Source organism: Sus scrofa, chromosome 2, assembly GCF_054392235.1.
Source record: "Sus scrofa isolate SSC_HxYL_T2T_F1_AM1 chromosome 2, Sscrofa_HxYL_maternal_Yorkshire_Landrace_v2.0, whole genome shotgun sequence".
In the NCBI taxonomy this organism is placed as follows: Eukaryota; Metazoa; Chordata; class Mammalia; order Artiodactyla; family Suidae; genus Sus; species Sus scrofa.
In genome coordinates, this window is record NC_139384.1 from 6814478 (window position 1) to 6824197 (window position 9720).

Here is a 9720-nt window from a genome sequence, read left to right on the forward strand (position 1 = left end):
AAAGCTTAAGCCCAATCCTTCAGTAAAATGAGAATTATGTGCTTAAACCCAAACCCCAGGTACATGGTAGGCTCCCCAAAGACAAATATAAGTATTACATTGTCCTTCCTACTCCTCGAAGCAAACAGGAATAGAGGTCCTCCTTCGGACAATACCACCTGGAAACATGACCCGGTGGAACTCCAGGCCACTAGAAAGTGCCCCCCACCCTGACAGGCCCCTCATTGGCTTGGCGGGGTGACGTCACATCCTGCAGAATCTTCACACACCCGCAGTGAGCAGAGCTCCCTCCCCACCCGCCCGTTTACAGACCTTTCAGAACACACCAGCTCTGCTGGAGGTTCCCACACGCCATTGAATGACCTCAACCTGGAGCTACTAAAAAGTGAATCCAGGCCTAAAGCTATATTAATATGAAGATACGTTCAATTCATGATGAAGGCAACTTGATACACAGACAAGATCAAGGTGGAAAAATATAACATAGGGATACAATGCCAATGAGTTTAGAACTCAAACCTTTATTTGTGCTGTGAAGGGGAAGAAAAATGATTAGTCATCATACATGATGCAACAGGACTGGTTCTCACCACACAGAGCAACAGAGACGTGATTTTCACCACCTACTTTTACAGTTTCGATTTCACAACAGCATAACGCAACATATTTCCCGACACGCGTGACTGGTGCTCTTCAAATTCCAATGAGTCACCGCATCATGCCCAAGTCACAGGTTAAGAATTGAACTACATGTCAACATATTTTTAAACATCACCAAAGAACCCAGAAGACGTAACTCCCAAGGGTAATAAGTAGTGGGGATTTAAAATTTTCAAAGTAAATTTAAGGGGAAAAGGGAGATGATAAAAAGCCACAGCTGTTACTTTACCAATTAAATAGGTGCATCTCAGAAACAAGTATCATAAGAGTTCAGATCTTCCCCTGGATTTTTACAGACCGTATCTAAAGCACTTGCCCAGCCCTAGTTTTGTTCTCATTTCCAAAACTGATTTTGGTTTAATAGTTTCCCACATGAAGTACTGGGTCACTTAAAAAGCACAAACATTCAAACTAAAGATACAGCGGATTATGAACTGAAACCTTATCAAGGATACATGGACTATTTGCTACCAAACATACAGTGACGACAGCGGTCACAAGGTTATTACGTTCTTCTTGTCACAACAAGGACAAAAAGGTTAATGGGAAAAACTTCTGCTGGTAGTAGTACCAATCACAAAGACAAGAGATGTGTTTAATAAGGCAGGAGATGACATACGGAATTCCTCTAGAAACCATTTTCACTCTGCTCAAGTTTTCAATTGCAAAACCTCAGCTAAGATGTTACAAACCCAGAAAAGTACATCTGACCATCTTAAGTGCACACCAAAATCTGAAACATAATACTTCAAAAGCCCTCAATTTGGGTATTTAGAGTCTTAAGACTGCTCGGGATTCTGCACACATTCAGATAAACCACTTTGAAGCTTGCAAAGCATTGAAAGATGTTAATCTGCTGATGCAAGTTCCTGACACCAGTCTTTCAAGTGACTGATAACCAGGCTGTTACCTTTTCCAGTCCTCCCCATCTTGCAAAGCAAAACAATTTTGCTTTCCTTCCTGCAATTAAGAGTTCTAAGCATTTTAGAAAACTTGCAACTTTTGCGCTTCCAAGCAACAACTAGCGTTAACAATTTACTATTAACTAACATTTTCTTCTCCCACGAGCTCTACGTAACTCCCCAGAGCTCTGCCTATTGATATTTTCTCCAGAAAATTCCCTCCGACCCACACTCCCAACCACTCCCACCCTACAGAACCCACACCTAATCACAACCCTCTCCCTTTCTTCCCCCCCTCCCCCTCCCCAGCGCCAGGGCCAAATCATCCCCTCCCTCCCAATCCCTCACCTCGGGGTCCCCTCATTTGAAGACTAAAATTACTTTGAAATCTAATCAAATAAAATTCAAGTTAAAAAGTATATAGGGCAAGATGGAGCAGAGACCACTATCAGTACCCTGACCACACCCTTCTTGTAGTAGGAATGCCCAAACCAGACCTGCATTTCTATCCCCACTTGCGCAGCACCACCTTGTACCCTCCCAGACCACAGCACAACACAATGACCCCCTCAGTTTGCCAGGTGGCTTCCTGTGAGTATTGGCCTAAGGCGTTTCAACAGTGAACACTTTCTGGACACACAGGTTACATCATCACACTAAGAATTCCTCCGACCGAGGCTGGGGCAGGCAGGTGAGTAGATGACAGGGTCCCTGGGCTCCATCTGCAAGCTCCATCTACCAGGCATCACTCTGCGTTGAGGCATCAGCGTTAAAATGTTCTACATCTTAAGAGTCTTCTGGAAGCAAGGTTCGTAGCACAGAACTAGCATGACAGGAGGCATTAGAAGACGCAGCCATCGGAAAACCTCCACCCCCGAACAGGAGAGGTGCCTGCTGGCATTCAACGTGCCCAGAGGTTGGTGCTCCGGATCAAACACTCAACACATCTGCTGACGACCCCGGATGCATCTGCTTGGGACTTGGAACCATCACCCTCTCACAAGCTCATTGACACCCTTAAAGGGTGGCCTCCTGAATACAGGGCTTCCTGAGCCAAGGCCTGGACACGGGACATTGGAGAACTTCCTCCTCCTAAGCCTCTGGAAATTCAATCTGCAGACATCAATTTAGGCGGGCTCTCTCCTCCAGGGTCTCCCCTCCTGCACTGCTAGGACTCACACTGGCCAGAGGCTCCATCCTCCTGGTGCCATCAGCTCGCCATGATGAACACTACAGCAACAAACCACCATCTATGAGGGCATTTGCGTAGCTTTCAGCTGGTACCATGGCCGCGGGCCCACCCGGGGGGTGCACATCCACGCCCCACCCCCTCCACCTGCAAGCCACCCACCCACCCAGAGTCTCAACAGGGGAGGCCTCTCCTCCTTCAGGATTACCAGCAGTAGCGACTCCAACAGGGACTGGAGCAACTTCCCGGGCTTACCAGATTACCAGAAGCAACGCTTAAGCCAATGGGGAACCTCGAGGGAGTTAAAGGGAGGAGGAGGAGGAGGAGGGGCAGAGTGAGCTCACAGAAGAGGTTAGCACGGAACCTACAGGAAAAGTCCAAAAGGGAGCACTGCCACCTGGAAAATAAAGCGTGGGTCAATTTTGTCCACTTCCAGCCCCTGCCTGTCAAGACACACACGAGGCGCCACCGCTCAGCATGGCACCTCACCTCCTCACGCAGTCCCTAGACCCCCCTCGCACCCAGACCTGGCCTCCGCCAGGTTGGGCCTGGCTGGACCCTGTCCCAGGTCGAGCCAGAATTACATACCGCCCTGGGCCAGAGCTGTCAGCCCGCGAAGCTAAGGTCAGTTGCCACCACACCAGGCCTCATCCCCAGGCGGGCTCACACCCCTTTGTCTGGAAAAAAAGGGGGCGGCTGGTATTGACAAGTTCAAGTGCTGCCTTCCCAGCCTAACTGCGACCCCGCACCCCACGGCCTGCCTTCTTGCTCATGTTCAGGGCATCGACGGCCAGATATCGCCTCCAGCAAGGGTGGCGAGACCCTCAGCCTCCTCCAGTCTCTGCCTCCCTCCGTCAGACAAAGCAGGGCACAGGGGGCCGCCCAGCCTACGCGGAATCGGCCCCCTCCCAGGGGTCAAGTTCCCCTTCTCCAGCGGGCAGCAGCGACACCCAGGCCTGGAGTGTGCTCCTCTCCCCGGGTTCCTGCGGGCCCTTTCGAGGCAGCTCTGCCCTGCAAGACTTCCCTAAGGTCTAGTCTCCCCTCTAACCTGCCTCCAGCAGGCACACTCCCACCCCCAGCCCGCCAGTATCGCCTGACTCTGTCACCGCCCCCATATGTCCCCTGAGGCCCTAAACTGCCACCTCCTCCCCCACAACTCAGCCCAGGCCCGCGGCCCTCCCTGTGGCTAACTCCTGCTGGACGGGCCACAACTTTTGCTTTTATAGCCCCGGCCGCGTCACCCGGGGCATTGCTCAACGGGACGATTCCTCCACCGCCACCGGAAAAAAAGTCCCTCCCTGACCCTGTCTGAGGAGACGCCTCGGGGTGGCACCGGGTGTCCCGGGCTGTCCGCCCTCTCAGGCGCCCCAGTTATCCCCGCCCCCCTTAGCAGTGCTTCCTGAGATCCACGACCCATCTCAAGGTCCCCTTTGGGAGGCGGATTCCAAGGGGAAAAGGGGAGACGTCCCCTTTTCTTTCACGGGCCCGGGGAATTAGGGGATGGGTAGGGGAGGTGGCTTGGGGGCTGCCCTCTCAAGAAGAAGGGACCGCCCGGGGTTGCCTCAGGTCACCCTTTCCCGAGAAATCCGAAAGAAGGGCCGGCAGAGCGTCTGGAAAATTCCAGGCGGCGGCGGCGGAGGGATCTCTGCAGAGGACGCATCACTCCCGGGAGAGGGGGTGAGGGGGCGCGTGACTCCTCGTGATCGCAGGTGACGTCAGCGCCAAAGCGCGCGGGCGGGGGCGGGGCGGCGTCAGGCCCGCCAGGCTGGAGCCGGGGCCCCTCCGGAGGGGAGTGGGCACTGTTGGCAGGTTGGCAGCTGGGCTGCCTGTGGAGAACCGCACCCGCAGCTGTGCTTAGTGTCTGTCTCTGGTTAAGAAGCCCTGTTGTGATTTTTATTTTTAAAAGTTAATTAAAACGTTACATTCCCCCCCCCCATTGCCTTTTGATAACTTGAGGGGCATGTATCATGGCTTTGTTATTCTCAGTTAACAAAGGCTTTGGAGGTTTGAAATGTTTCATCAGAAAAGGTGTTCTTGTTGGGACAGAATACTTTATGATTATTCATTATGTAATAAATGGAAAAAGGCAGTTGCAAAGTAATGAAAAGCAAGATCTTGTTTGTGCAGAAAACAACACACGTGTAATTCCTTGGCCATCTGTTCCTAAGGGTAGAGATAGACATTCAATTCCTCTTTACTTCTGGATTGGGAAGTGGGGGAAAAAGAGTTTTTGGAAAAACTAGTTTGTGCAGGCTAGTTTGCAGTCTGTGATGGGAGCCTGTTTGAGGACTGCTGCTGGGGAAGCTGCCTGCTGTCTGCCCCCAGGGAGTAGGCCCCCAGGCTGGGTCTCCTAAAATAAGGCAAAAGCAAGCCAGGCACGCTCTGATCCCCTCTCAGGCCCTCCCCAAGGGCCTGAGCGCTTGGGGAGAATTTCAGAATTGGTAGTTGGCATTTCCTGTGCCAGTGTGGGGCTAGAAGAAAGAGGAAGGACAGCCTCCCCCCCCCCCCCATATGGCCTCCTTTCAGCCCTGGGCCCCTTCAGCAGGGCGTGGAAGGACAGTGGTCAGAGTAACCAGAACTGGGAATGGCTTCTCTGACCAACTCCTGCCAGAGGTCGCCTCCCAGAATACCCACCCACACCCCAGCAAACTGCCTGTGATGACAGGCTCCCTTGGCAACAAGGGGAAGATTTTTTTTTCCCCCTTGCCTCTGCAAGATGGCATCTGCGGGTGGGGCAGGCCAGCTGCCACACCCGCCCTGTGTTCTCAGAAAACTGGTGACTCTCATGTGACCCTCCTCCCAGAAGGTCAAGTAGGTGACAAGCCAGGGCTTGTTCACAGGACTGCTCAGGGAAAGATTCTGGCAGTTTGCTCTTCCCCAAGATCTTCCTCATCTGTCTCATCCTGGCAACATGTCCAGGGGTGGGTCGAGGAGACTGGGGCCTGAAAGAACGGTGTGGAAAGAAGGACTTGCCTGTCAGAATGTTCTAGAAAGGCTGGGAGGTGTGTGTAATCCCAAGCAAATGCCTTCCCTGCTGTGTCATAGTGCCAAGCTGTGGGCTCAGCCCTTTATTTATCTCCTAGGCGCCTGAGAGGAGGTAGTCACTGCGGAGTGGCTTGCTACTTTTTTTGGCCACGTCTGCAGCAGGCAGAAATAGCTGGGTCAGGGAGTGAACCTGAGCCAGGGCAGTGACAACTCCGGATCCCTAACCCACTGTGCCACAAGAGAACTCCTGTAGCTTGCTTTTTTCTCTCTCTGGTCTAATTACCTTCCTCATCCACACGTCATTCCCAAATCCCAGGAACAAACTGTATTAGATTGTATTTTTCAAAAGAGCAGGAGTAGGTGGAATTAGCAATGCACAAAGCATTAGGATTCTGCGCTGCTTAGGACTCTCCAACACGAAAGGAACTAAGGCCTTCCTTTGTGCCCCTGTGTCTGGAGGGGTCCCACCACCCACTACATTTTCAAGGACAAAATGGCACGGTGTCCATGGGCCCTGGCTTAGAAGCTCTCCGGGCAGCATGGCTAGCTTTTGTTGGAGCTGGATTGTCTCTGAGGAGGAATGAGGGTAGAAAGCCACACAGGGACCTCTCGGTCCGGCCTTTGGGGCCAAGGCTGTCCTTACAGTGAGATGGACAAATGGAAGGCTCGGGTCCTGCCTCTTTCTGCAAATAAGGCTGAAAATACCTCGGGAGTATTTTTACAGAGAGGAGGGCAGGGCAGCCAGTGCGTCAGCAGATTTCTCCCGAGCAAAACAAGCTGTTCCAGGAAACGGCAGTAAACAAGAGAACTTTGGTCCCTGGGTGGGGCTGGGTGATGAGAGGCCTGCCCCACCCGGGGGGTGGTTGAGACCTGCTCTTCCTGGGGCAGTGCCCTGAGGGGCTCATGGCTGGGGGGACGGGGGGGAGGACCCCTTGGGCAACATCCGGATTTCAGGGTCAGGGCCAGGGCTCCAAGTCCTTTCTCACAGCCAGGATTGCCTTCCCTTCTCATTCTGAAGCCTGCTTAGTTCTGTTGTTCCTGAAAACACATCAGCCCAGGACGGGTCCCAGGAGAGAGAAGAGGGGCGAGAAAGGGCTGGTGCTTTAGGGTCAAGATGGGTAGGAGGGTGATGATATTGCTGCCACCACTAGAGAATGTGCCAGAACCCTGCTCCCGTCTCTCACAGGCCCAGTACTAGAGCTGTGGCCTCCTGGGTCACCTTGGACTTGTAACGGAGCAGGACCCTGGGAGGCCTTCCCAGAATAGACCCCCACTCATCTCCTCCGCTTGCCTTTTTAGCTATAGAAAAACTTGAAAGAACCAATTTAATCAGGGAATGAAAAAAAAAAAAAAAAAAACAGAGAAAAAGAAAACAGTAATAACAGCTCAGCCATTCAACAAAGTCGAGGACCTTCAGTTCCTCAGAGACTTTAGATGGGAGTTCCTATTGTGGCTCAGCAGGTCAACAACCAACTAGTACCCAGGAGGATGCAGGTTCAATCCCTGACCCCGAGCAGTGGGTTAAGGACGTGGCATTGCCGTGAGCTGTGGCTGAGGTCACAGACTTGGCTCAGATCTGGCATGGCTGTGGCTGTGGTGTGGGCCAGTGGCTGCAGCTCTGATTTGACCCCTAGACTGGGAACTTCCATATGCTGTGGGTGCAGCCTTAAAAAGAAATTAAAAAGAAAGAAAGAAAGAAAGAAAGAAAGCCAAAGCCTATAGATAATATTTTGAGCCATGACCCTGGAGCTGTTTTGCAGGTGCTGAAGCTCCCACCGTTTGGAAGAAGCCAACTAACTTGATGCTGCCCACAGCACGTAGACCCCAGACCCGATGGAACCAGCACGTTAAAGCTGCCGACTCCCAATGACCTCCCCACCCACCAATCAGGAGCATGTCCAGGAGCTGACCACGGCCGGCTCCTCGGACACTGTAGGACTCCTCACGGGCCCCTCCGAGGGCGGCACCAGCCTGCTGTGTGTTCCCTCTTTGCCTGGCAGTTAAAGCTGCTTTTTCTGCTTCCTCCAACTGTCTCCGTGCTTCTGTCTGGCACTGGTGCCGAGATTTCGACTCTCCCCCTCCCAGGAGCCCCTCGGCCTGGGCCTCTCCCTTCAGAGCCCCAGGGCCCGGGTTTCAGGGCCTGGGTAAGGAAGTGCACAGTCACTGCGTGCTGGCCGGGAGCCCTTCCTGCCCTGGCTCGCCTCCCAGCGGCCCAGCGGGAACAACCCGGACCTCCGCCCAGCCCCCACTGGCCTCTCCTGCCAGGAAGCTGGGCCCCAGCCTGGTCTGGCCCACCCTGCTGCAGGCCCCCGGGCAGGCCCTTCGTCAGCTCTCCAGCCGGCTTTCCCTGTTCTCACCTCCTCGCTTTAACGAAAGAGTCTGCCTGGAAGCACTTAACCCAGTGGCTCTGCCTGGAGGTCACCTTCCCAGTGAGACTCCATCCCCACCCCGTCCTGCTGGGACGTGAGCTCCTCAAGGGAGGGCCTTCCGTCTGTTTGTCCTCCCCTGGGCCTCTGAGCTGGCAGTCCCCGAGACAGCCCTGGCGTGGAGTGGATCTTGATAAATGTGTTGATCAAACAGTTGTGCCCACTGTGAGGCTCTTGGTCAATATTTGTGATGTGTTTCTGGGCTGATCGGAGGAAGGAAATGAGTTCCCAGGTCAACAGCAGGCCCACAAAACAGGTGGCGGGCCCGGATCTGGGGTCCCGTCCACCCCGGACTCCCAAGTCAGGAGATGTGGAGAGGGCGGTGGGGTCGGGGTGGGGGGACTGCTGTTCCCTGTGGCGGGGGGCCCAGCAGCTCCCAGGAAATGGCTGGTGCAGCTCAGGGAGACAGGGGAGCCTCTCTTGGCGGACGTGGCAGAAGGCATTTGAGGGGGAGGGTGTCAGGGGTTGGTTCTCCCGGTTTATAAGGCAGAGGAGGAAGTGGGCCAGTCCACCTGCATTTCCTGCTCTCATTTTGGGAGCCCATGTGTGTCCAAAAGAGAGAGGGGCAGGAGTTCCCGCTGTGGCACAACGGGATCCGGCAGTGTCTTGGGAGCACTGGCTCTCAGGTTCCATCCTGGCGCAGTGGGTTAAGGATCCAGCATTGTTGCAGCTGCAGTTTAGGCTGTGACTGCATCTTGGATCCGATGCTCCCTGGCCTGGGAACTCCATGTGCCTTGGGGAGGCTGGAAAAGGAAAAAAAGAAAAGGCGGGACAGGCAGGGAGGTGATCCTGTTAGGAGGGGGCTCTCATATGTGTGACCTATGCCTCCTCTGGGGTTCCAAGGGCCCCCCAACTGGGAGCCCCCTGCTTCTAGCGCCAGGCCTTGGGCGAGCCGTGGCTCCAGGAACTAACTGCAACGCCATCAGTCGCCTTCATCCAGCTCTTTGGGACGCTCTGCCGTGTACAGAGGCATCAGGGGGGCCCTGGTGCCCAGCCCCGCTCCCCAGCCTTGCACGAGCCGGCCTGCTGCCTGGAGCTCACGTTGCCCTTTTCCTGCCAACTCCTTCACTGGCTCATGGTCGCCTCCCTGTGTCCAGAAAGCCCTGCTCACCAGACTCTCTTGTCCCCCCTCCCGAGTGCCAAGCACCGACGGGGAGCAGCAGGAAGGCCTGTGGAATGAGGTACCCGGTCCCACAAGCCTTGCCTCCCTGGACCACTGTCGCCCCACCAGTGGCCCCAGACGTCCTCGGGCAGGCCCCCTGTTGCTGACGGAGCAAGTCCCAGCTTTGGGGGGCCCCGCCCTTTGGCCCGTGTCCATCTCACCAGCCTCGCCGCAAGCCTCACCCACCAGGAACCTTGGTGACAGCTCCTCTGGGTGAGCAATCTGGTGGTGCTGACAGCCGCCCCTTCCCAGGCCTAGGTCTGCACAGCCCCCCCAGGGACCCTCTCCTCCCAGGCTGCCTGCAGCCCCCCACCGGAGCTCACTTCTGCTGGTGTCCCTGAGGCTGGAAAGGTCCCCAGGCCTGAGCCTCTCTCGACCCCACAGTGACCCCACTGG

The 9720-nt window shown here is 54.8% G+C and overlaps 2 long non-coding RNA genes across 2 annotated transcripts; one reads left to right on the forward strand and one right to left on the reverse strand.

Moving 5' to 3' along the window:
- Positions 1–501: 501 nt before the first annotated feature.
- On the reverse strand, positions 502–3950 carry LOC100513133 (uncharacterized). Its single transcript, XR_115737.5, has 2 exons — positions 3340–3950; positions 502–3148 (listed from the first exon to the last, which is right to left on the reverse strand). It is a non-coding gene; the product is annotated as an uncharacterized LOC100513133 (long non-coding RNA).
- A 195-nt stretch (positions 3951–4145) lies between these two features.
- Positions 4146–7759, forward strand: LOC146405051 (uncharacterized). The gene is made up of 2 exons (XR_014836850.1): positions 4146–4460; positions 7497–7759. It is a non-coding gene; the product is annotated as an uncharacterized LOC146405051 (long non-coding RNA).
- The last annotated feature ends 1961 nt before the right edge of the window (positions 7760–9720 follow it).